We start from the raw sequence: 23378 nt of genomic DNA, 5'->3' as shown, positions 1-23378 counted from the left end.
AAACAATAACATGTTACCATCTATATTTCTCTTTATAAAATCCACTGATGAAATCAACAATGTCTCAACACTATATGCACACCTAAACCCATATTGAAAAGGATCTAAGCCACAAGCTTACTCCACAAATTCATCAAGCTGTTTTAAGACTATTTTCTTCAGAATGTTTCCTAAAAAATAAATGGTCAAAATCGGTCAATAATTACACAATTCAGCAGAATCCAGCCCTGCATTCTTCAACAGTAGCTTCACAGTAACCTGTTTACAAAATTGCAGAAAAACACCCTCACACAGAGATTTATTTACAATCCGACAAAAAATGGATGGAAATGGATGGCGCAACCTCATGAGGTAGGGCACATGCACTCCAGTCGAACAAGGGTTATGCAATGACTGTGTAGGTGTAACTGACCACACTATTGTTTCAATCTCTCTATCAGTCACCATTTTAAACACATTCCATCCAGTGGCGTAGCTACGGGTGGGCCTGGCTGGGCACAGGCCCACCCCCATTCTTGCCTAAGGCCCACCCAGTGTAGTAGCCCCCAAAGCACCTCATTGGCGGTGACTCACACCTCTCTTTCTCGCCCTCATGGCAGCTGCCCATCTATCTCTAAACTCCCCACACCCATTTACCTTTGAGCTATAGCCGGCAGCGATTCCTGTAAGCAACTGTGCCAGCCTTGCAGGCTTCCTTCTACCGTGTTTCGCCTTCAATGACATAATTTCCTGTTTCTTCACTGGCAGGGATGCGGTAGAGGGAAGTCTGCAGGGCTGGCATAGGCTGCTTACTGGAATCGCTGCCAGCGATGGATTGAAGGTAGACCGGGGAGAGAGAGAGGAGCAGATGCCGGGGAGGGGGTGGGAACAGAGGAATGGATGCCAGCCGGGGGAGGGGGGGGTGGGGTGGGAGAGGAACAGAGGCTGAGTGAGGAGGGGATGAGAAGCATGACAATAGCATGGGCAGAGGGAAAGTTTAACAAATAAACTGTATGTATGGACAGGTGTGGGTAGGGGGTGGAAAGAGAGGAACAGATGCCAGCCGAGGGGGGGGGGAAGAGGACCAGATGCTGAGCGGGGAAGGGATGAGAAGCATGACAATAGCAGGGGCAGAGGGAAAGTTTAACAAATAAACTGTATGTATGGACAGGTGTGGGGTGGGAAGGGCCCACCCAAACCAACAGGTCTGGCTACGCTCCTGATTCCATTCACCATTCCCTTCTTCTGTCTAACCTGTAATGCCATGGTCTCCTTCAACTTATCTATCTTACTAAATAGAAATCTCACAAACAAGTCGACATCCAGCCCTACAGCAGTTTCCTTAATCTTGTAACCCTGCAACAAAAATTGTACCATTTGAAATAATTCTTTAAGCCTATTTAATCCTCTGTTGAAAGTACTGCTTCTTCACATCCACACACAACCGCATATATTGACGCAACCGAATGCTATACCCATCATAATCATCAACATTTCTGCCATTTTCGCTCTGCTTGTTGCAACTTACGCCTTATCTGCAAAACCTCAGAAGTTTCCCCACAGACATGGACAATAATCACAGAGCAAAATTACTTAACTTGCACCTCTCTTTTTGGGGCAACATTATCTAGGCCTGCTCCAATGTATTCACCCATGACTGTCATTTTTTCTAATGAATCAGAATCTGCAGACTTCAAACTAGAAGACCAATCTGCACATAAATCATTACTTCAAAATGCAGCCCAATCTGAAGTTTCCTCTTGAGTCACACCAATGTTCCTTTTCTTCCCATACAAACATAGTTTATATAGTATAAGAGAATGATCTAGCTATCCTACCGAATAAACCACTGACTCACCTAACAATCCAGCTAACAATCCTGCTGCTAAAAACAACTAAATTAAGAACATGTCCTGCAGAATGAGTAGCCTCATATACAATTTGATGCAGATTGCTTCCAATAAATAATACAAATGTTCTAATGTAATAAAAGCCTCCGTATCTGGAACGGAAAGGACATTAAAATCACCTAACAGACACAATTTTGAAAAGTCAATAGAAAGACTGGATAAACATGTAATAAAAAAAGATCAGTCACCAATAACCACCCCCGGCGGAATATATGCCAAGCAAAAGACAATATCATAATTCTGAACCACCATGCATTCCCCAAATTCATTCACCTCAGCACATACAATTTGAAATTTCAAACTTTCTCTCCAAAAAAATTACAATACCCCCACCACGCTTCCTAGAGCGACATGCTCAATCCCATTTATATCCTACTGGACAATGCAGTCTCACCACTACAGTATAGTTTTCAGAAGCCAAGGACTCAGATACACATAACACATCCAACTTTTCAACACTCAACCATCATAAATTAATACCACCTTCTGCCTACTTTTGTCAACAGCATAGCAATATTAAAATGACCAAATATAAACATAAATACAATAATGAGGTAAACTTGGAAATAGTAAACTAAAACTTAATAGGGCTCACAGGAAACAGTATCAAACAGTATCAGAAATATACATATTTAACAGAACTGTAGACCAACCATATAAGAGAAATATGATAAATTTACTCTCCTCTAAGCATCCATTCACTCTTATCAAACACAGATGTTACCTAGACTTCTCTCTCTTTATATATAATATATAAATTATATATATTATATATATACACAAATTCAAAGAGAGACCATATCAGTGCAAAAATAAATCCTTCCAACAACAACAACAAAAAAAAAACCCCGAAAAATTTTATCTTACCCGATAATTTTCTTTCCTTTAGTAGCAGCAGATGAATCCAGAGACTTGTGGGTTGTGTCTACCAGCAGGTGGCGATAGAGAGCACTGGACTGAACTCTGTCTTATTGGAGTGCTTGCTCCTGCAGATTCAGTATTTCTCATGACAAAGCAGCATCAGAAGCCTACACATAACTCCTACCTCACAGCCTCACAATCCACACATAATTTACCCTATAAGGAAACCCAACCCACACATGACTGTAACCGTAACTACTCCCACCCGGAACTCATCAACCGGCTCAGGGTGGGACTCTGGACTCATCTGCTGTGACTAAAGAATATTATTGGGTAAGATAAAATTTTTCTTAGCAACAGCAGAAGATGAAACCAGAGACTTGTGGGATTATAGCAGAGCAGTACCTAAATAGGGAAGGGAGACGAAAGCCCTGCCACCAGTGCAGACGCGCCACATGTGGCCTGTGCAGCCTTATCCAGTCGATGCTTAACGAAAGAGTGTAACAAAGCCCAAGCAGGCGCCCTACAGATCTCCTCCAGAGCGACACGTCAGAACTCCGCCACAGACTTTACCATTGTCCGCGTAGAATGTGCGTGAAGAGGCTTTGAGGGCGTGTAGCCCACCAGGACATACGCGGAAGCAATAGCCTCCTTCACCCATCTGGCTATCATTGCCTTGGAGGTCACCCCCCCCCCCCCTTGCGCATTCCCGCAAACAGAACAAAAAGATGATCCAACCGCCTGAATTCATTTGTAACAGACAAATACTGCATGAGAACACGCCTCACATCCAAAAGGAGCAAATGATCAAATCTGCAGGATACTACTCCCTCCGAAAGGGAGGCAGAAATGGCTGATTAAGATGAAAGGCCGAGACTACTTTAGGAAGAAAGGAGGACACCGTCCGCACCCTGACCCCCAGTTCCGAGAAACAGAGAAAAGGTTCCAGACACGAAAGAACCTGTAGTTCTGAAATCTGCCACGCCAACGCAAGGGTGACCAGGAACATTGTCTTTAGTGCAAGATTTTTAATTGTGGCATTCTGTAAATGCTCAAAGTGCACCCTCTCAAGGGCCAAGCTGTAAGAACAAAAGGGGAGGGATCTTCCATGACTAGCAGACCCCGACATAGCAGACCTGGCACAGCAGGAAATTGAAGTGGCTGCACCATCAACAGTGTAACCAGATCCGCGTATCACAGCTTCTGAGGCCAATCTGGTGCAACCAAGATTACCACCCCTCGGTGGCTCTGGATGCTCCACAGCATGGCTCTGGAAGATCCGCAGCACTCGCCCCACTATCAGCCACGCAGGAAAGACATAAAGAAGGCCCGACTCACAAACCACAGGGCTTTGGCATTGCATTGTTGCCATGAGAACCATGACTGGTACTCCTCAAGTCCACATTATCAGCCATAACGCAGAGCCGGAGAACTTCCATTCTCTCAGATCCACCACGTGTTAACTTAGGAAGTCTGCCTGAAGATTCAGCACTCCTGCTACGTGGGCTGCTGAGATCCAACTCCGCCCACTGGAACAGCAGATCCGCTTTCCTTGCTAGATCGGGACTGTGAGTGCCCCCTTGGCGGTTGATGTAGGCCACTGCAGTCATGTTGTTGGAGAACACCCATCCACAAGAGTGCTGAACACCAGCAGCATCAGGTGCACTGCCTGGATCTCCACGCAACTGATGGGCCACTGGGCCTCCACCAGAGACCATAGCCCTTGCGCGCACCAAGCCTGACAATGCCCCCCCCCCCCCCCACCTTGATAGACTGGCATCGGTGAGGACTACTGTCCAATTGAGACAAGCTAACGGTATCCCCCAGCTTTGATTGGCCTCCCGCAGCCAGCAGTCCAAACTGGCCTTTGTCATCGGCTGACAAGGAAGCCTCCGCCCGTAATCCTGAGACACTGAGGGCCAATGGCTCAAAATCGAGCGCTGAAGAGAACTCATGTGTGCCCGAGCACACAGTACCACCTCCAGCATCGCCACCATGGATCCAAGCACTTGAACACAGTCCCAGACCCTGGGAGAGGGAACCCTCGTTAAGCGAGTAATCTGTGAGCGCAGCTTTAACTGTCTGTGCATGGGCAAGAATGCCCTGCCTTGCTCTGTGTCGAAACACACTCCGATACTCCAGTGTTTGAGTAGGGGCCAGATGACTCTTGGATGCATTGACCACCCACCCCAGAGATCTCAACAGCTGCAACACCCTCGCTGTTACTCCCATGCTTTCATGCAGAGAGGACGCCTGGATGAGCCAATCATCCAGGTAAGGGTGCATTCTGATGCCTTCCTTCAACGTAGCCGCAGCTACCACTATCATGACCTTGGAGAAGGGGCGAGGAGCTGTGGCAAAGCCAAACGGCAACACCTGAAACTGAAAATGCTGCCCCAGAATCACTGATGGGCCGGCCAGATAGGAATATGCAAGTATGCCTCCTTGAGATCCACAGCCATGAGAAACTCCACCGGCTACACCGCTGCGATCACTGACCGCACAGTTTCCATACAGAAATGCCAAACCTTGAGACACCGGTTGATCCCTTTGAGATCCAGAACTGGCCGGCTGGATCCTTCCTTTTTGGGAACTACATACAAAATAGATGGAATAGCGGCCCTGTCCCTGTTCTTGGAGAGGCACAGGAACAACAGCCCCCAACTGCCGGAGCCGCTGAAGGGTATGTTGCACCTCCATGCACTTGCGGCCTTGGGCGTACGAGGAGATGAAGAAAAAGATCTGCGACGGGACAAGAGAACTCTAATTAGTAGCCTTCTCGAATAAGCTCCAAGCCCACTGGTCTGTAGCGATTTTGGTCCACTCTTTGTAAAAGAGGGATAGTCTCCTCCCAATGGCGGGAAACATGTGGGTCAAGACACCATCATTGGGAAACTCAAGGGGCCGTGGTGGATCTGGCAATCTGCCCACTGGGACACTTGTCCACTTGAAAGGACTGCTTTTGCTGGTAACGAGACCTCTGATTAAAGCTCAATTGACCTGGACAATATTTCCTAGTATCTTGAAAACAAGGCTTCACCTGCCCTGACTTCCTGGAAGACCAAGGTTTGTCCTCCAGATGCCGAGACTTGGAGTCGCCCAAGTCCCTAACCAGCTGCACCACGTCGTTTCCAAATAGCAGTTGGCCCCTGAAGGGCAGCTTCACCAGTCTCTGCTTGGACGCGGTGTCAGCTGCCCAATGGCATAACCACAGTAAGCACTGCGCCACCTGTATACTTTCTGAGAAGAGTTCATGCTGCATTCAGCTCATTTTGTATTTATTGTTGCCTCTTTGTCAGGCAGGTTTGTATCTTTAACTGGTAGCTATACCTTGTTAAAAAGTATTATTTGTATTTTACCTTCCTCTGTCTGTTCAGAGGCATCTGGTATTCTACTATAAACAGATAGAGGTATTTTAGGGAAGACTAAGGAGAAACAATTGAATGATTTGTTGCTCAGTCACCAAACTTGTACTGCTTGTTTTAGTCTTTGTTCACAGGGATTTTACATACTATTGTTGAAAGAAATGGCTATTTCATTCTTAGGACACACATGCACATGTTTAAAACCTTCTTATGGAATCAGGGTTTTATTCACACATGGCCACCCTTTTAATTTTTTATTATATGCACTCCACCGAGACTTTTTTTATTAACTGCAGAAATTAAAAAAAAATCTCTACGGATCATTTAAACAGTATTGCTTGAGACTTTTTTACTTCTGGAATGGCTATGCAATGTTGTGCATTTGTGCACATAAGAATTACTTCTTGCCCTAGGACATTGTTTTGGTAATCCACTTGGATAGCATACATAAGGTTAAGTCCAATTCTGAATTCAAATAGACTGATCTGATCTACCGCCTCTTAGGTCTTTGTCTTTTGTTTGTTTGTATTATCCCTTATATACAATCACTATAGGTGACCATTTTTTAATTTCTTAATTTTGTGGGTAGTACAATCAGTACATAGGAATAGTTTTGGTAATCTACCTAGCATATTTACCAGCAGAAGAAAGGGGGTGTTGATGCCCCTGTATAAGTCGCTGGTGAGGCCCCACCTGGAGTATTGTGTTCAGTTTTGGAGGCCGTATCTTGTTAAGGATGTAAAAAGAATTGAAGCGGTGCAAAGAAAAGCTAAGAGAATGGTATGGGATTTGCGTTACAAAACATATGAGGAGAGACTTTCTGAACTAAACATGTATACTCTGGAGGAAAGGAGAAGCAGGGGTGATATGATACAGACGTTCAAATATTTGAAAGGTATTAATCCGCAAACGAACCTTTTCCAGAGATGGGAAGGTGGTAGAGCAAGAGGACATGAAATGAGATTGAAGGGGGGGCAGACTCAAGAAAAATGTTAGGAAGTATTTTTTCACGGAGAGAGTAGTGGATGCTTGGAATGCTCTCCCGTGGGAGGTGGTGGAAATGAAAACAGTAACGGAATTCAAACATGCGTGGGATAAGCATAAAGGAATCCTGTGCAGAAAGAATGGATCCTCAGGAGCTTAGTCGAGATCGGGAGGTGGGGCTAGTGCTGGGCAGACTTATACGGTCTGTGCCAGAGCCGGTGGTGGGAAGCGGGACTGATGGTTGGGAGGCAAGGATAGTGCTGCGCAGACTTATACGGTCTGTGCCACAGCCGGTGGTGGGAGGAGGGGATAGTGCTGGGCAGACTTATACGGTTTGTGCCCTGAAGAACACAGGTACAAATCAAAGTAGAGTATACACAAAATTAGCACATATGAGTTATCTTGTTGGGCAGACTGGATGGACCGTGCAGGTCTTTTTCTGCCGTCATCTACTATGTTACTATGTATATTACTATGTTTCTCTCCCAAAAACATATTAGTTGTGTATAAACTATAACAAAAGATTTCTTTTCTGCATTCCCCAGTAGGCATGTTAGCTACTTAGATTCTGTCTCATCACCATTTTTAGTACATTGTTACAGCTAAAGTGTACTTTGTTCCACATTCAGTACAGAATTAGAGTCTCTCAGAAAGGTATACTTTTCCTTAAAAATTATATTTACCTGGAGGCTATCTTTGCCCCATCTTGATTGTAGAGACTCGTGTGCTGTATTTCTTGCCTGATCTATGTGAATCTTGTAAAGGTCAGTCAAGGATGCACCTTTGTCTCACTAGGATTGGTACATTTTTACAGCTCAATTTTATTAGATTGGGTTCAAAGCTTATTTCCTATATAGTAGGTTTTCTACAAAGATAACTTTTACATTAACTGTGAGAGTTATTGAAAGGCTCATGCCTGTATCTTCTGTCTACAAGTTGCACACTCTTACAATATATGCATATGTGTTCTGTATCCCAGGAAGAGTGAATCTAGATGAATGTTTAACTTCATAAGTTAAGAATTTTTCTGTACCTTGCATGAACACGTTTTGTGCTGCTCACGAAAAAGGACAGTGCCTTTCTAGGCAACTGCCTAGTTTGCCCTAATTTGTTTACATTGTTTTCCCTTTCACCATATATGAAATAGGTCATTAAATTTCCTATCTGGGACCATTATCTGAATGACCCCCCCCCCCCCTTTTCTCAATTTATTGTTTTAGGTTAATTGAAATGAATTTTCCCCTAACTTGAGTTCCTTGTGTCCTTTATTATTTTAACAAAATTGATGTTTCTATCTAGCATATTTACAGTTTAGATGTTAATTGTGAACAGCTGGAATATTAAACTTTTCTCCCACTCTGTGTCCTTTTTTGTATCAATGGAGAAACAAGGAGTCAACTATTATATCTAGAGACATCGAGGCTCATGACACACGGAAACTCATCTGGCCGCTCTCTCGGCGTCTCATGTGGCGGGGACCGTGAACGTCCAAGCAGATTTTCTCAGTAGTCACACCCTAGATCTGGGAGAATGGGCTCTCCGACAGAAGGCCTTACAAATGAGAGTGGATCAGTGGGGGTTGCCAGTCATGGACCTCTGTTAGCCACTCATCTCAATGTGAAGGTGCCTCGCTTCTTCAGTTGCAGAAAGAATCCGCAAGCGGAAGGAGTGGATGCTCTTCTTCAGCAGTGGCCTTCGGGACTTCTCTAGGAATTTCCTCCATGGCCTCGTCTGAGAAAGCTTATCCAGTGAATCAAGGAGCATAAAGGCCTGGTGGTACTGGTAGCTCCAGATTGGCCTACCAGACCGTGGCAGATCTCATGCATCTTCAAGCCGCTCCTCCCCTTCGGCTTCCGTAGAATCCCGGCCTTCTCGTTCAGGAGCCGATCCTTCATCCAGACCCGTCTCGGTTTTGTCTTATGGCCTGGCACTCGAGTGGGAACGGTTGATGAAGAGGGGTTACTCTTCGAAAATCATTTCCACCATGCTTCGTTCTCATCATCGTTCAACATCTCTGAATTATATCAGGATTTTGCGAACTTTTGAGGCATGGTGCGCTGATCGGGACATTTCTCCTTTGCGGGCCTCCGTTCCGGAGTTGCTGGATTTTTGCAATATGGATTTGATAAGGGCTTGGCTCTTGCTGCCCTTAAGGTTCAAGTCACGGCTTTGTCTTGCTTTTGGGGACTCATTCAGGGCAGGTCCTTGGCTAGCCTTTCAGATGTTTCTTGCTTTTTGAAGGGAGTAGGTCTCCTACGGCCTCGTTCTAGGGCTGTATTTCCAGTGTGGGACCTTAATATGGTTCTATAAGTCTTTACTAGGTCTCCTTTTGAGCCCTTATCTTGTTCCCTTAAGGACTTGACACTGAAGACTGGGTTTTTGGTAGCCATTGCCTCGGCTAGACACTTGTCAGAGTTGCAGGCCTTTTCCTGTAGGTCACCGTTTTTGGAGTTTTCTAAGGAGCGTGGTGTTGCGTCCCATTCCTTCCTTCCTTCCTAAGGTTGTCTCCCACTTTCATGTCTCTCAGTCTGAGGTTTTGCCGGTCTTATGTTCTTCCTCGGTTTCTGATGACCAAAGCAGGCTGCGGACTTGATGTCAGGAGAGTCCTTAAGCACTATCTAAAGGTTACGGAAGAATTCAGGTGTTCGTACCGTCTCTTTCTCCTAATTGGAGGATCCCGTAAGGGGTTACCAGCTTCTAAACCAACCTTATCTAGCGGGCTGAAGGAAATGATAGTGTCTGCTTACCTTCTATCTGGCAAGCAAGTTCTGGATGGAATCAAGGCCCACTCTACTAGGGGGCAGGCGGCCTCTTGGGCAGCAACGTAGTCTTCTTTGCATTCATTCTTGAAGCACTACAGATTGGATGTGCAGTGTCGTCAGGATGCAATTTTTGGGGCAAGGGTTCTCACGGCAGGATTGTTGGGGTCCCTCCCTTAAGAGCACTGCTTTGCTACTTCCCATCAGTCAGTTCCTGGACCGGAGGGACACTAAGGAAGGAGAAATTAGATCTTACTTGCTAATTTGCTTTCCTTTGGTCCCTCTCAATCGGTCCAGGTCCCGCTCATTTCATTGTAAATAGCATGGAAGAATGTGTTCTAGTTGTCCTGGTTCAGTTGGTTACGGGTTTGGTTTGCGAATGGAGCTTCTTTGTGAGGCGTACTTTGTCAAATGTCTCTTTGGTTGAGCAACACGGTGGTGTCGATGTCTCAGCTTGCACATTGTGATTCTCATTTCATGGCTGCTCAGATACCCAGTGGCACAGAAGGAGTTTCTTTCTTCTTCTCCTGCTTTGTTACTTATATACTGAATCTAGGGCTAGATGGCCAGGGCTCTTATTGGCTCTCTAGAGTCGTAGTTCTCAGTCTCCACCTGCTGGAAAGAGTGCATAACCCATTTGTCAGTTCCTGGACTGGTGCGGAGGGACTAAAGGAAAGCAAATTAGCAGGTAAGATCTAATTTCTCCATTTCATCCCATCTTTCCTGGGATTTAGCAGGACCACTATATTCGCTCTGTATAATGGAGGAGGAGAGCGGTTGCCATCCAACAATGCATTCAATAGCTTAACAAAGTATAAGATATTTTCAGGTCTAAAATTTTAAAAAATTTCCCTGGAAGACTGTCCTCCCCTGGTGTTTTTTCTGTGGGCAGATTTTGAATTAACTTTCAGTATTTCTTGCCAAGTTAATTGGACTGTTCAAAATGTCCTTCTCTAAGGGGCCTATCTGGGGAAGCACAGCATCTGCTACATATTGTTTGAGCAGTCATGTGAGCATGAGCTCTAAGGTGTACAACCACTGATAAAATAATAATTATAATTACTGTGCTGTATCTTTATGGGCCACCTTAACTCCCCACCCCCAATCTTTCCTAGTAACGTGGAAACTAATCTAGCATTTTGCTGTTTCATGAGTTGGAATGTCAGGAGTTTTCCAACCCTGTTCCCAGATTCCAAATAATTCTGTTTAGTTTTCTCAATCATATACTCCATTCTAAGCATGTCATCTAAGTCCAACTGGTGCTTTAAAATAAGTTGTTGTTCACATACCCTTTTAGACTGTGATGCCCCATGTTGTCTCTGAAGTGACAGAATTCGCTCCCATCAATGCCTTATGTGCCTGCAAGTGCTCTTGTTTTTTTACATGCTGCAGTCTGGATTAACATGCCTCTCAAATAGGCTTTACCTGTTTCCTACAATGTGCCCACTTCCATCCCTCCATTGTTGTTAACTTCTAAGTACTTTTCCAAATGGTTAACAATTTGTTGCTGCACTTCCAGGTTTAGCAACAAATTGGTGTTTGTTTTCCATCCATCCCCCTTCCCACCTGGAACACTCATGTAACCATTAAATCAAAACAGCGCACTTACATACTCACCTGAAATCACCTAATCCGTTGCACTGACGCCGGAGCTTCTCTGTGCCGCGGCCCACCCCCTTCTGATATAACTTCCTTCTTCCTCAAAGGCGGGCCACAGCAAAGGGACGTTCCAGTGTCAGCGTAGAGGATCAGGCCTCAGGAGAGTAAAGGACTCAGTTTCTTCTTCTCATAGAATTGCACCAGATAAGAGTGTTAGTGGGATATGGATGGGAGAGGAGGGCAGGAGAGAGAGGAGAAATGGATGGATGGGAGGGGAGGATAGGGAGAGGGAAGAACTGCAGGACATGGATGGATGGAGGGGAGGGCAGAGGAGAGGAGAATTGCTAGACATGGATAAATGGATGGAAAGGAGGGCAGAGGAGAGAGGAGAATTGTTGGACGTGGATGGAAAGAGGGGATGGCAGGGGAGAGAGGAGAATTGCTGGATGTGGATGGAGAGGAGAGCAGGGGAGAGAGGAGAATCGCTGGACATGGATGGATGAAGGAGGGGGCAGGGAAGAGAGGAGAATTGCTGGACATGGATGGAGAGGAGAGCAGGGAGAGAGGAGAATTGCTGGACATGGATGGAGAGAAGAGCAGGGAGAGAGGAGAATTGAATGGGCGTAAGCTTTTAGCACATGCTAATCATTAACACGCACTAAAAACGCTACTACGCCTTTGTAAAAGACCCCCTTAGTGATTTGAGATAATCACGTGGGTGTCTTTATTATTACATTTTCAAAAGTTAAAACTCACATGTTTTCTAGGAATAACCATATGAAAAACAAATGCAAATTTAAAACTTACCAAGCTTGACTAATATTATATTTGTTGTTACTAATAAAAATACACAAAATCCAAATCAAAATCAAAATTTTGAAATGGAAAATTTTCCAAGGAGAAATACAGCATAAGAAGTCTTCACAGAAAACCTGCTTTTTCAACATTTTTCACCCCATATCTAGTTATTGCGAGTCAAATAATGATCCTTACCCAGCTACCTGAAGCAGACAGTGAGATGATCCGAGATGATAATTTTCTGTCTGCATTTGAGCCAACTCTGAAGCCGCTGGCCACCTTCACAGACATACTGTGAAAATTGTCAAGATGAAATTTTTACTGTAAAAGATGACACAATGAAGAAAAATTGCTACTTGGAGATCTGACTACAGCTGTGATCTTAAATGAGCCTTCTAACTTTACAAAGAAAAAGTAATTAAACTCTAAAATGCAAAAAAAAAAAAACCTGACTGAGGAAGTATCAGAATACCAAAATCTTTGAGTCACATCACGGTTAAAGAAACAGCCAAACAGCAGCGAATAAAACTGCCAAAGGCTACAAACAGCCTCGTTTTTGAGGAAAACATCATTCATCCATGTGAAACAAAAAATGTAATTAAAGCTAGTTGCAAGAAATGCGAGTGCGGAAACTGCCATGTATATCCAGACGTGTATAACAATTTTAGAAGGCTCTGTAAATAAACCTGAAATGCGCCAACTGACAGTGACATTTACCTGTATGCACAAAGTGATTCTACTTGCCTTCAGAAACTTAGTCAAACTGAACCAGTATGTTAAAGCGCACAAAACCCGTTATACACAGCTCTTCCAATAACTAGTGCTTTTATGTAGAAGGGGTACTATCACACTGTACCACAAAGTAATATAATCTACAGAAGAAGTGGCTCCACAACACAAACTGGATGAACTGTCTCACCCTAATTCACACTGTGAGCAAGTAATGTTTATTACATTTAAAAAAGAAATAAAGAAAAACAAACTTACTTTACCTCAATCCATATCACTGAACCAGCGCTCACATTCAAGTGTATTGGCTCCTTTTCAAATCTGAAGAAAGTAAAAATGCTTTCACAGAGACTGCTGGTATACCTACAAAATTAAAACAAAACAAAGAAAAAAGCTACCTCAGTAATCATTTAAAAGCACTACTGGCGCACATTATGACTTATTATCCATCTTTTTTTAAAGAGGAATCGGATATAAGCAAATTAAAACAAAAATTTATATTTTAATTTATAATTTCTTATATATTGAGGCTCATTTTCAAAGCACTTAGCCTCCCAAAGTTCCATAGAAACCTATGGAACTTAGCCTCCCAAAGTGCTTTGAAAATATGCCTCATAGTCTGCAAGCCCAAAGGCTATCAAAGCAATGTACATTCAGGTACTGTGGGTAATTTCTGTCCATGGAGGGCTAACAATCAAGGGGCCCTTTTACAACACTATGGTTAAAAAAAAAAAAATGGGCTTAGCGTGTCCTAATGTGGGACATTCCCGAGCCCTAAGCAATAAAATAGGGCATTTTCTAGTTACAGATTTGCAGGTCTTACACTCATTTTTCAGTTAGGGCCCTGCTTACTAAGCAGCGCTAAGGGCACGTTAGCGATATTAGCCTGCGCTAAACACTAAGTCACCCATAGGAACATATGTGCAACTCTAGTGTTTAGCCTGCACTAAAAATGCTAGCGCAGCTTAGCAAACAGGGCCCTTAGTATGTAGGGCTTGCAAAATAATAACTCAGGATCACTTATTGTCTCCTATAGAGGAGGTGTGAAGGGCTCCCTCATTAACTCTGTATTATCCACTTAAAGTGCACTAATATGAATGTACTATCTGGATGAAACTTTCATGCTGATTTTCCCCCCATGCCACACCCACTCCAAAAAAATAAATAGCCTGATTAGCAAACACAAACAGGGAAGTTACCACAGGTAAGCCTTTTTCAGTGCACTAAGCGTGAGTTAGGGCTTACCACACCTTAGTAAAAGGGCCTCTAAGTTTGTACCTGAGGCAATTTCAGAACAGTATACATTAAAAACATTGGCATTAAACTGTCATCTGCTTTCTAAGCTGAACATACTTGAAACAGGCATGCCATATGTATGTCAGTACAAAATAATCAGAAAGCAGACTAGATAAAACAGACATTGAAATCAGGATGACCTTGAAGGGATTGAGCGTGGACAGATAGGTCGGGGTGGGGAGTTTGGGAGGAAAAGAACAACAATGTGGGGATAGGTTGGGGAGGAAGAGGGAATGATGGGACTTTCAGTGCTTCTCTAGCTCTTCGTTTGGCCATGAATCCTCTCAGTGAATGCACTACCTGCTACACTCTACAGTTTAGCCTGGCCATTATGTCCATCACCCATCATATTTTCTTTTTACAGACATAGTAATTTGTGCTGAATTGAGTACCTCCAATCATTTTGAAAAAGTTGACTCCTAAACCTTCACCTTCGGAGGTAAGGTATTACTATGGATTAGGAACTGGTTGAAAGTTAGAAAGCAGAGAGTAGGATTGAATGGTCAGTATTCTCAATGGAGATGGGTAGTTAGTGGGGTTCCGCAGGGGTCTGTGCTGGGACCGCTGCTCTTTAACATATTTATAAATGACTTAGAGATGGGAGTAACTAGTGAGGTAATTAAATTTGCAGGTGACACTAAATTATTCAGGGTCGTCAAGTCACAGGAGGAGTGTGAAAGATTACAGGAGGACCTTGCGAGACTGGGGGATTGGGCGTCCAAGTGGCAGATGAAGTTCAATGTTGACAAGTGCAAAGTGATGCATGTGGGTAAGAGGAACCCAAATTACAGCTATGTCATGCAAGGTTCCGCGTTAGGAGTCACAGACCTAGAAAGGGATCTGGGAGTCATCGTTGATAAGACATTAAAAACTTCTGCTCAGTGTGCTGCGGTGGCTAAGAAAGCGCACAGAATGTTGGGTATTATTAGGAAAGGGATGGAAAACAAATACAAGGATGTTATAATGCCATTGTATCGCTCCATGGTGCAACCGCACCTCGAATAGTGTCCCATTCTGGTCACCGCATCTCAAAAAAGATATAAAGGAACTGGAGAAAGTGCAGAGAAGGGCAACGAAAATGATAAAAGGGATGGAATGACTTCCTTTTGAGGAAAGACTGAGAAGGTTAGGGCTCTTCAGCTTGGAGAAAAGGCGGCTGAGGGGTGATATGATAGAAGTCTACAAGATAATGAGCGGAGTAGAACGGACAGATGTGAAGCATTTGTTTACACTTTCAAACAACAACAGAACCAGGGGACATAAGATGAAGCTACAATATGGCAGATTTAAAACAAACAGGAGAAAGTTTTTCTTTACTCAGCAGGTAGTTGTCTGGAACTCGTTGCCAGAAAATGTAGTGACAGCAGCTGACCTTACGGAGTTTAAAGGGGGTTTGGGCAGATTCCTGAGGGAAAAGTCCATTGAACATTATTAAAAATTATTATTATTTTTTTAATGGGTTTTGCCGGGTTCTTGAAGCCTGGATTGGCCGCTGTCGGAGACAGGATGCTGGGCCTGATGGACCCTTGGTCTTTTCTCAGTATGGCGGTGCTTATGTTCTATGCATTTTACCCACTGCCACTCAGCCATGGTTAAGCACAGGATCCCATATGGTAAGCTCCCTCCCCCAATGCACTCAAATATACTGAACCCAGTAGCTTCCCATCACAAACACACTGCACCTGGCAGTCACTCAGTGTAGGCTCAAAACACATCAAATCAGTCATTCATACCCTTGCAGGAACACTCAAAAACACATCCTACACACTTCAGTCACTCTACAGATGTATTCACACACTTACAAACACACTGCACCCACTTCACACACTTCTCGAGTCAGTAAAGGTCCTGAAGCATCTATTTCCAGGCATATGCATTTTGATAATTGGTACGAAGTACTTTCAACTATTTAGAAGTTCTATACCATTATTTATGCAATATGTATAAATATGTCTTGCGTTACAAGACGTACGAGGAGAGACTTTCTGAACTAAACATGTATACTCTGGAGGAAAGGAGAAGCAGGGGTGATATGATACAGACGTTCAAATATTTGAAAGGTATTAATCCGCAAACGAACCTTTTCCGGAGATGGGAAGGTGGTAGAACGAGAGGACATGAAATGAGATTGAAGGGGGGCAGACTCAAGAAAATTGTTAGGAAGTATTTTTTCACGGAGAGAGTAGTGGATGCTTGGAATGCTCTCCCGTGGGAGGTGGTGGAAATGAAAACGGTAACGGAATTCAAACATGCGTGGGATAAGCATAAAGGAATCCTGTGCAGAAGGAATGGATCCTCAGGAACTTGTATGGTCTGTGCCAGAGCCGGTGGTGAGAGGCGGGACTGGTGGTTGGGAGGCGGGGATAGCGCTGGGCAGACTTATACGGTCTGTGCCAGAGCTGGTGGTTGGGAGGCGGGGATAGTGCTGGGCAGACTTATACGGTCTGTGCCCTGAAGAACAAAGGTACAAATCAAAGTAGGGTATACACAAAAATTAACACATATGAGTTATCTTGTTGGGCAGACTGGATGGACCGTGCAGGTCTTTTTCTGCTGTCATCTACTATGTTACTATATGTAGCTCACACCTTTCCAGTGGTAATTGTGTAAAAAAATACTTTTGCATAATTTTGCTAAATTAAAATGATTTTTTTCATTGTATAATTTTATTAGGTACATAATTTTGAAATTTGATGCATAATTCTCCAGGGTGTATCTAACATCCGTAGACAATTGGTACAGTAGTATGTTATAAATGAATTAGAATCCTCGCATAGAATGGAACACCATGAGCCCCTTTGGGAACTGCTGAAGCCTTTATTATTACTTATAGACTCTTATTTCTTCTTCTTTTTAAAAATTTTTAAAATTTAGCTGTATTTGTTGAACAAAGTTATGCTTTGTGTTGATTTTGAAATTATATAAATATAAAATTTAAAATTAAAAAAATAAAAATAAAAGCAGCAGCTCCATGGCATACTGCCTTTGGATGTCCTAATTTCCTACTATCAGGCGCAGTAAAGTAATCTACGAGTAGCTGATAACTATCAGTCCTATCTACAGTAAACAAGGGGTTGAATTTATTTATAACTCTGAACATCAAAGACCCCTTCAATATCTAACAATTTCCTGGCCCATTACACCAGTGCTTCTCAACCTTCTCCTGGAGGAACACCATGCTATTAAGATTTTCAGGGATCACCACATGAAAATGCATCATATAGATTTGTATATAATGAATCTCAGCAGCATGCAAATTTACCTCATGCATATTCACTGTGGCAATCCTAAAAACCCAACTGGCTAGGTGTACCTCCAGGAGGGGGTTGAGAAGCACTGTGTTAAACATCCAACAGAAGGAGCAGCAGCAGAGCACGTCTGCTTTCAAAGCATGTTTGCAAAGTTGGGGATTCTGTGTTCTTGCTCACCTTGGGATAAACATATATGGCACTGTTTTATTTAATATTTTCTGGTGAATATGAACAACAACAAAAAAGGTTACACGAGCATCAATCTTCCTCATCTGTGAGTAGGTTTCACCAACAAGGTCAATTAACCTGCCCTATTTATACCATGAAACTTATTTCTGATTTCTTCTTTATCTCCTTGCTAGCAGTTATTTTAAAAAGGTACTGGCACCTAAACAGTACATTTTACCATTACCATATGTACCAGAAAATGCTTCACAAGTTCTCTTGCTCACTCACATGGGTTTTGCTGCCTCTTCTCCTACCACCATTCTGTTTCTCAAGCCTCTCTGCTCTTCATCATCTCATCACCTTCTTCCCCATCATATCTTGATACCTTTTTCCTTGCCCAGCTTCTTTCAATTCCCTCAGGTATATATGACAAGCACAGAGGATCTCTAAGGGACAGGAAGGAATAGTAGATGGTATGGATGGGCAGACTGGATAAGCCACTGATCTTTTCTATTTTTTGAAGCGAGGGCCACACCGGCAAAAAAAAGACTTCAACATGAGACCCAGGAACAGTGTGGGTGAAAGGGGAGAGTAGGGCTCGGCAATGATGTAGCCAAGCCAATTGCTCAGGCATACTTAGAGCAATGTGTGTAAATAAAATAAAGTTTGATGCTCCAGACTCACTGTCATTCATCATCTCTCGTCTCTCCCAACCCACATTTCCCTCAAAACTTTCTTCCCCAATATACAATCTCCCCAACCTTACCCAATCAGTCTCAATTCCTACCAGCTTCCATTATCCTTTCTCCAATCCCTCCAAGCTAGGTCTCTGGTGTCATTCTAAAATGAGCAATGGCAAAGGTAGGAAGAACTAGAGTTCAGACACCAGGAAACTTTGAAAGTAGGCAGGGACAGAGGGGCTACCAGAGGTTGTGGGGCTGTTGTGTGGGAGAATGCTTTGAGTTAGGGGTGGTACTTAATTTAGGGGGGCATCAGAAGTGGAGAATGATTTGGGGGTTGTGGTTCTCAGGAGAAACCCCTTTAAGATGTGGCCTGAGAGCAGTGAGCCAGCTTTGTGGCATGGTGCTCCTTAGAATAACACTGCTTGCAAGATTAATCTGATAGCATGGGAATTAGTTACCTGCAGTACTAAGATAAAGCAGGTTGGTAACTCTCATGGTAAATCAAAGTGCGATAAAAGGCCATCTTAAGGTACCTTGATAACTTCTCCCCTTAAAATATCCTTGTGGCATAAATGTACAGGAGGAGGCAAGTCTCTTGCAACTGAAAAGAAGCTCTGGAAGGAGGGGGGCATAGGATGAAGGTGAAAACGGATAGACTCAGGTGTAATCTACAGAAATACTTCTGAGTGTGGATGCATGGCCTCCCAGAGTAGGTGGTGATGATGAAAACTGTATCTGAATTAAAAAAAGTATGGACCAAGATCATAGGACCTCTAAGGGAGAAAGGGGAGTAGTAAATGGTATTGGTAGGCAGACTAGAATGGCCATATGGTCTTTAACTGCCATTATTTTCTGTTTCTAATTTTTGAAATTAAAAAAATATATATAATACATCATAAAAAACACAAATAATAAAAACAAAAATAGCAAATAATTCAGAACGTTAGCATATTTAGCAAAATTTAAAAAGTTATTTCTGATCTTTTAAGTATTATTGCCCCAATCAGCTATTCCAGATCTTGAAAAAACTTCTGAATCTTCTTGTTAATAATATTTTGGAATCTGATAAAGCGAAGATACTTACCTAGGTATTCTCCGAGGATAGCAAGCTGATTGTTCTCATTGATGGGTGACGTCCACGGCAGCCCTGAGGTCTGGAAATCTTTCTAGCAACAAACGTTTGCTACAGCCTTCGGAAAAACGCGCAGGCGCACGCACTGCACATGCGCGGCCACCTTCCCGTCCATCGCGCGGGTCATCAGTTAGATCAAGAAGCAAAGATGAAAAGAAGGATCAACTCCAAAGGGGAGGAGGGCGGGTTGTGAGAACAATCAGCCTGCTGTCCTCGGAGAATACCTGCTACAGGTAAGTATCTTCGCTTTCTCCAAGGACAAGCAGGCTGCTTGTTCTCACTGATGGGGTATCCCTAGGCCCCAGGCTCACTCAAAACAATAAAGAAAGGTCAATTGGGCCTCGCAACGGCGAGGACGTAACAAGGATTGACCTACGAAGAAAACAACTAACTGAGAGTGCAGCCTGGAACAGAACAAAAATGGGCCTAGGGGGGTGGAGTTGGATCCTAAGTCCCAAACAGATTCTGCAGCACCGACTGCCCAAACCGACTGTCGCGTCGGCTATCCTGCTGAAGGCAGTAATGAGATGTGAATGTGTGGACCGAAGACCACGTCGCAGCCTTGCAAATCTCTTCAATAGTGGCTGACTTCAAGTGGGCCACTGACGCTGCCATGGCTCTAACACTATGAGCCGTGACATGACCCTCAAGAGTCAGCCCAGCCTGGGCATAAGTGAAGGAAATGCAATCTGCTAACCAATTGGAAATGGTGCGTTTCCCCGACAAAGACTCCCTCCTATTGGGATCAAATGATACAAACATTTGAGCGGGCTTGTCTGCTCTAGATAGACTGCCAATGCTCTCTTGCAGTCCAATATGTGCAACTGACGTTCAGCAGGGCGGGTATGGGGTGGGGGAAAAATGTTGGCAAGAAAATTGACTGGTTCAGATGGAACTGACACCACCTTCAGCAAGAATTTAGGGTGAGTGCGGAGGACTACTCTGTTGTGATGAAATTTAGTATAGGGAGCATGGGCTACCAAGGCTTGAAGCTCACTGACTCAAGCTCACTGACTCTACGAGCTGAAGTAACAGCCACCAAGAAAATGACCTTCCAGGTCAAGTACTTCAGATGGCAGGAATTCAGTGGCTCAAAATGAGGCTTCATCAGCTGGGTGAGAACGACGTTGAGATCCCATGACACTGTTGGAGGTTTGACAGGGGGCTTTGACAAAAGCAAACCTCTCATGAAGCGAACAACTAAAGGCTGTCCAGAGATAGGCTGACTTTCTACACGTTGATGGTAAGCGCTAACTGCACTAAGATGAACCCTTACGGAGTTGATTTTGAGACCAGACTCTGATAAATGTAGAAGGTATTCAAGCAGGGTCTGTGTAGGACAACAGCGAGGATCTAGGGCCTTGCTATCACACCAGAAGGCAAACCTCCTCCATTTGAAAGAATAACACCACTTCGTGGAATCTTTCCTGGAAGCGAGCAAAACCCGGGAGACACCCTCGGAGAGACCCAAGGAAGCGAATTCTATGCTCTCAACATCCAGGCTGTGAGAGCCAGAGACTGAAGGTTGGGATGCAGAGATTACTCCTCCTGCCCCTGAAAAAATGTCTACCAGTTGAGGTAAACACTGAAGGCGCCCGATGGGAGAGATTGTCGAGGGCGGTGACCTGCTGGTTGAGCTGTTCTACAACCTGCTCGACCTCGCCAAAAATGTTATCCCCCCGGCAAGGAATGTCCGCAAGCCGCTGCTGGGTCCTACTTTCCAGGTCAGAGGCACGCAGCCATGAGAGTCTGCGCATCACTATACCTTGAGCAGCGGACCTGGGCGCAACATCAAAAGTGTCATAAGCACCCCTGGACAGGAATTTACGACACGCCTTCAGCTGCCTGATCATCTCCTGAAAAGGCCTGGCTTGCTCCACAGGGAGCTTATCCACCAGGTCCGCCAGTTGCTTCACATTGTTCCGCATATGGATGCTCGTGTAGAGCTGGTACGACTGGATCTTGGACACGAGCATGGAGGACTGGTAGGCCTTCCTCCCAAAGGAGTTGAGAGTTCTAGATTCCCGTCCCAGGGGCGCTGAGGCAAAATCTCTAGAACTGCCAGCACTCTTCAGGGCAAAGTACCCAACCATAGAGTCATGAGGTAACTGGGTCCTCATCAACTCAGGTTCTCCATGGACCCTATACTGGGACTCAATCTTCTTAGGGATGGTGGGATTAGTTAAGGGTTTCATCCAGTTCCTCAGCAAAGTTTCCTTGAGAACCTTATGCAAAGGAGCCGTGGACGACTCTTTAGATGGTGAAGGGTAGTCAAGGACCTCAAGCATCTCAGTCCTGGGCTCATCCTCAGTAACCACTGGGACGGGAATGCCCACAGACAGTTCCCGGACAGCGGAGAAAGAAAGACTCTCCGGTGGAGAAAGCTTTCTTTCAGGAGAGGGAGTGGGGTCAGAAGGAAGACCACAAGACTCCTCAGATGAGAAATACCTGGGATCCTCTTCCTCCCCCCCCCCCCCCCACGAGGCCTCCTCCTCGGTATCGGCCAAAAGCTCCCAAACAGCAGTCCAAAACTGGGCCAGTCTCGACTCCGAAGAACGATGTTCTCGATGGTGTCGTCAAGAAGTCAACTCCCTCGCGGCGGCAATGAAGCTCCCCTCCAACGATGTCAACGGGGAGTCGACCTGGGTGGCAGCCGAAGCTGATGCCGCAAGCGGTACCGGTGTCGGGGACCTCACCACAAGCAGGGAGCCAGCCGGCACTTCTGGCAACGGTACCGAGGGCGCAAGCTCCATCGGTACCAGTACAGACTGGCGCATCAACCCTTGCAGGAAACCCGGAAGAACAGCTCAGAGGCGCTCGTCCAGAGTCTCTACCAGAAAAGGCAGGGAAGCCGGTGCAGGAGTCAGAGACAGAATCTGCAAAGGACGAGGAGGCGGTACCGGGCTGTCCTTCGACCGATGCATCAACACCTCCTGAATAGAGGGGGAGTGGTTCTCCTGGCGTCAACGCTTCTCGGGTGCTGATTCTCTCGATGCCCCGGAGCTCCCAGTACCATGTCGAGAAGGAGACCGGTGCGAAGCTTCTTGGCCTTCGCCCGAGGTACGGCATCGGTACCCTTCGGTACCGACGAGGAAGACGTCGAATCCAAACACCTCCTCGGGGTCGGGTCTGAAGATGGGCGGTCCCGATGGGCCTGCGAAGCAGGAGCCTTCGAGACAGGTGGAGACTCACTCGACAGCTCACTACTCCCAGCATGCAGTGGTCTGCGGACAGCCATTACCTGCACTCCCGAGGTCGATGCTTGCTCCAGTGCCGACATCGACACCGCCGAACTCGGTACCTCTGTCGACGTCAAAGTACCAGGCCAAGCTCCAAACAGATGGTCCCGTTAAGCTTGTCTCGCCACTTGTGTCTGCTTCTTGAGACTGAGACACAATTTACAGGCGGCTGGGCGATATTCGGGCCCAAGGCACTGAATACACCAGGCGTATGGATCAGAGCCCGAAATTGCCCGGTTGCAGCGACCGCACTTCTTGAAGCCGCTGGGAATCCTCGATGTCATGGACGGAAAAAATAGCGGCGGTGAAGTCAAAGTTGTCGATGGTGCCAAAAGGAAAGGCACAAAAAAAGGGGGAAAAACCCGAACGGCTGGCCTAAGACGGCTGCAAAACGAAACTTAGCCAGCCCAAAACTAAAAGTTTAAAGGAAACTACTTTTTTTTTTTTTTTAAAGAACGGCTCAATGGAGCCAAAGAAGAAGTAAAGAGAGAAAAAAACGTGAAAAACGCAACAAAAAAAGCGAAGGCTTCTCAGGACGTGCTGAGAGGGATCAAAAACACTGTCACTCTCAATCACAGACAAAAGAAACTGATGTCCCTGTGCGATGGGCAGGAAGGTGGCCGCG

General features: G+C 44.9%; 1 protein-coding gene across 1 annotated transcript in view; it reads right to left on the bottom strand.

The window, feature by feature from the left end:
- The window catches only part of LOC115461066 (protein lin-54 homolog), a 213302-nt gene that overhangs the window by 166409 nt on the left and 23515 nt on the right, over positions 1 to 23378 (bottom strand). The window contains 2 exon segments of the mRNA XM_030190614.1: positions 12451 to 12547; positions 13243 to 13347. The gene's annotated coding sequence lies outside the window, so the exon portion shown is untranslated.

Source organism: Microcaecilia unicolor, chromosome 2 (assembly GCF_901765095.1).
Source record: "Microcaecilia unicolor chromosome 2, aMicUni1.1, whole genome shotgun sequence".
Classification (NCBI taxonomy): domain Eukaryota; kingdom Metazoa; phylum Chordata; class Amphibia; order Gymnophiona; family Siphonopidae; genus Microcaecilia; species Microcaecilia unicolor.
This window is presented reverse-complemented; position numbering and strand designations above follow the sequence as displayed.